Here is a 4,591-nt window from a genome sequence, read left to right on the forward strand (position 1 = left end):
TAAACTGTTAACTCTTTTACAAATTCTTCCCCAACTCTCCCAAAGTGACTCACTCCTGACTGTGTGTTTCCAAAGCTGTCTTCTTACGTAGAATGAAGCACTTTGCAAAGCATATGTTTTCATTCCTGTCTCTCCCAAAGACTCATTGCTTCCTTTCTATTTCCCCAGCATAAAGCAGAATAAAAGGCACACAGTAGGTGCTCAGCAATACTTATGGGATGGATGCCATGGGCAGGAGACAGTTAAACGTTATTTCACTTCAAGAGTATGGACACCATCAGAGCAGATGGAAACCATTTGAGAAATTCAGCTCTTCCTCTCCTGCCTCATGCTCTCTAGCCTAAGCTCCACCTTCCCAACGTCTTTCTTGAGGCTGAAACAGCCTACATGGGCAATGATGCCCACTTTAAAGTAGGTATGGTGGCCTCTCTCCCAGAAACCAGCTCTCTTTTATGTTTCCCATCGCTGACTTCATTTCCAGCTTTGACCCCCTTAGGGCTAATGACAGCCATGTAGCTCATGAATTTCTGGAAGCTGCTCTTCCTCCAAGGGAGATAGAAAGTGGGATGTTCACGCATCATTCACTTGGCCAGCATTAGAGAACACTGGGCTGGGATGGAACACAGTGATGAATCAGACCCAAGCTTTGCCCACGAGGAGCTCAGATTCAAATGGGGATGGCAGGTAAGTGAATGAATACTCAAAATACAGTGTGGTTCAGGGTGAAAAAGAAGAACTTGCAGGCCAGGGAGTAAGGAATGGTGGGTGCATGTGGGAAGACCAACCAAAGAAAGAACATAGAACCAGGCTTGGAGTGTTCAAGAAAGACTTCCTAGCAGAGGCAATGCCTAAGCTGCAGTCTTAAGCACATAATAACATAGGATCTTAGACCATTTTAGATCCAGACCCCTGAGTTATCTGGGGACAACCAGGACAATATCAAGAATGATGATAAGACGCTGTCATAAAAGACCCCCAAGAACTGGCAGTTTCTATAGGCAGGAGAGGCCCATGGCAGAAAATTCTTCAATGGCTACCTGGGTTTCTGCTGCCCCTGATGCTGGTGTAATTCAGGCTCCACAGCTCAGAGCGTCTGGATTCAAAGATCTCTATTTATTGGTCATATTTCCTATTTTCAGTGCCTTCAAAAGGCCAGACCACAGAGTCCTTGTCAGATGTAGCCCTATGTTTCAGAATCAATATAGGCAGAAGAATCGATCTACTGGGAACCCTGGGCAAGCCATGTAACCTAGTCCCAGTGTCCTGATTCGTAGAAGAAGGATGATAATAGTATTTCCCTTATGGGTTTTTAAGGATAAAATGAGATAAAGTATATAAACCTCATCTTTCAAGCTTCTTTTGCTAACCTTAATCACACCAAGCTTTTTCCTCCCTTCTCATATGTCTTCTCTTGGCTGGAAAGTCCTACCCCAATTTGTTTAGATAGGACCTACTCATCTTTCAGGTCTCCCCCTGAAATCACTTCTCAGGAAAGCTTCCCTGACACCTCAAACCCAAGTACCTTGCATCACAGAGGCTCATGGTACCCGGAAATTGCTTACACTGTACTCAATGAATTTGAATGTTGAACAGGTCATTACATCTTTGCCAGCCCACTATAAGGACAGAGACTTATCTTATTCAATGCTGTATCTCCAACTAACCCACAGTGGCTGACGCACAGCAGATGCTTGGTAAACATCTATTGAATGGATGCATAAAGCAAATAAATAAGAACTCAATGTTTAATAGATATTACCAATACTATATTCTCAGTCTACCACTTACTAGCTACATGACTTTGTTGCCTCATCTGTAAAATGGGAAGAATGAATATTCAAAATGACCCTGCAATATAGGTGTTGACTTAATGTAGATAGAATACTTATAGGAGAGGTCCAACAAGTGATAGTGACTATTCTCATCTTAAGGGCAAAGCAGAACTAGAACCACTGTTTCTGAACCCACAGAGATCCTTTTCCCGTGTTTCCAAAGGTCAGAAAAATATTGTGTGATCCTCACTCCCACATCACCTAGTGCCTTCAAAAAGACACCTAAAGGCAACACTCTGGTGATGGCTATGCCAGGCATGCTGCCTTGACAACTGTGGCCGTCCTGGCTTGGGGGCTGGGGCAGATGTGCACACTTCTGCTTCTGACTGGAACAGAAAGGCAAAGAGGGAACGCTGCCAATGCCTTTGTGCAGATTCATCATTTTCAATGCTCATTCTTCACATATGTTTTCGATCTCACACAAAACATGGACTTCTGGTTTCCATTACCTTTGTTTCATTTCAGAATATAATGTTTTTTATAGCCTGGGGAAGGGAGGGAGAAAGTAAGCGTGTGAGCTGATATGATTTTTATTTTTCCATCAGAAGAAAGAGGGAAAGAGAAAGCCAAGAAACCAGGGATGGCAGAACTGCCTGGGAGTTGATTGCCCAAGCATTTATTCCCCAAGCATTTATTGAGTCAATCATTGATTCCCCAAGCATTTATTGAGCACCTACTCTGTGCATGCAGAGAGACGGGATAAAACAATGACTAACACATGGTCCCCGCAGTCAAGTAATCTGCAATAAGCAGATAAACTGACTCATAGCACAAAATACAAGACAGATTTTTCTTCTGGAAGGGAAGAGAAGAAAGCAGGGAAAAGATAAAGGTTAGGAAAAAAAGAAAAAGTGAAGAAATAATAAAAGGAGGGAAGAAAAGATGGGAGGAAGTGAAGAAAGAAGAAGGGATAGGAAAAAGAAGGGACAGAAAGAAGCTAACATGTATTCATCACTTCCTATGTGCCAGGCACTATGCTAAGAACCTTACATCTTGTATTTTATTTAGTCCTCATAACTTCCCTTTAAGGGAAGCCCATTTACCATTTTACAGGTGAGAAAACAGAGGCTTAGGTAATACCCAAGGTCTCAGCTGGTAGCACAGTCTGGAGGTGCGCAGGCCACAGAGCTCCTTGCCTGGCCTCCTCACACAAAGGTGTTACCAACTGGCTCTGCTCTAAAGAAAAAACCCTCCTTCTTACATGCCTGAGGAGCCCAACACCTGGTTATTCCACTCGCTCCTCAAAAGCCTCCCAGAAACATAGCCAGTTAAAATGGATGGACCTTAGAGATCATCTGATCCAACCCACCTGAGGAGACACACATTCAGAAACAGGTGGAGATTTGCCTGAGGTCTTGTGGAGGATACAGGAGACTGGAGCCCAGTCCTCCCCACTGGAGCCCATGGGGAAGTCAGCAATGCCAACAGCTAGGGCATTTAATTGCTTCCAGACCAGAGAAGACTGCAGTCCACCCTCCTCACTCCATCCCGTCCTGGCTGAAGCATTCCCAGGTCTGCTGAGCAGGAAGGTTTATTTTGGCAGAAAGCTGGGTGCTGTCCAGCTCGATAATCATTTGTGTTAACACGCCATTATGTGTGTCGTTAACAGACTTGGCAACTGGGACTTGGCTTTTTCTTCCCTTACATTTTCTTTTCATTTTCCAAAAATAGAAAAATAAAATGCAACTCCCATATATGAATCAGAAAGAGCAAGATTCCCAGCCACACAGGTGCTTGCAGACTCTTCCCGGAAGAAGAGGCTTTACCAAAAGCATGTCATTGCCCAGCAAGTATCTCATGGCTTTGTTCTTCAAGGAGGCTCCATCTGACATCATGGCTAGAGTTTGCTCCTCCTGACCAGGGCTCATACATCCAACCTTTCCTACCATGGCACCCAACTGCCCTCTCTGCCAGCCTAGCTCATGGAATGGAAAATGTCAGGGCTGTGGAGTCAAACAGACCTGAGATAAAAGACTGACTCCACCATGTTGTGTCTTTTGATAACTTGATGAAGAGATTTAACCTCTCTGTACCTCAGTTTCCTCATCTGGAAAATGAGGGTAACAATGAAAAATTATATCATTCTTCTCTTTATTTATGCCATGCTTGGCAATTCATCTATTTAAAAATGAGAAAGATAAAGAGGGTTAAATGATAATGTTGTACTCCTGATATTTAACAGGATTTGAATATAATGTACTCAGAATATAATGATAAATCAGACACAGGCCTTGCCTTCCAAAGGCTTACAGGCTCACAGGGGAGCTCAATATAAAGAAACTTAATTCCTTTATTATTCCACAAATACACTGTAAGCCGTGCTCCCCAAGTCCAAAGTTAACACCCTGGTTCAAGCCACCATGTTCTCTGACCTTGACGACTGCAATTACCTCCTTTTAATATATACGTATGTGTATATATATGGAACACTTCACGAATTTGCATGTAATACTTTCACAAGGGCCATGGTAATCTTCTCTGTATCATTCCAATTTTACTATATGTGCTGCCAAAGTAAGCACTGCAATTACCGTCTAACTGGTCTCCAAGTTCCCTCTCTTGCTCCTCCAGTCTGTTCTCAGCAGAGAAGCCAGCATGATTCTTTCAAAACATCAGTCTGATCATACCATGCCCCTGCTCAAAACCTCCCAATGGCTTCCCATTCAACTTAGGGGAAAAAACCTAAATTCTTTACCTTAGCCTAGAAGGTCTGATGATCTGGGACCTGTCTGTCTCACTGCCCTCCTCACTCATTCTGC

The 4,591-nt window shown here is 43.4% G+C and overlaps 1 non-coding gene across 1 annotated transcript; it reads right to left on the reverse strand.

The window, feature by feature from the left end:
• Window positions 1-4,247: 4,247 nt before the first annotated feature.
• Window positions 4,248-4,354, reverse strand: LOC112429084 (U6 spliceosomal RNA). The gene has a single exon (XR_003021213.1). It is a non-coding gene; the product is annotated as a U6 spliceosomal RNA (small nuclear RNA).
• Window positions 4,355-4,591: the final 237 nt, after the last annotated feature.

Source organism: Macaca nemestrina, chromosome 1 (assembly GCF_043159975.1).
Source record: "Macaca nemestrina isolate mMacNem1 chromosome 1, mMacNem.hap1, whole genome shotgun sequence".
Classification (NCBI taxonomy): domain Eukaryota; kingdom Metazoa; phylum Chordata; class Mammalia; order Primates; family Cercopithecidae; genus Macaca; species Macaca nemestrina.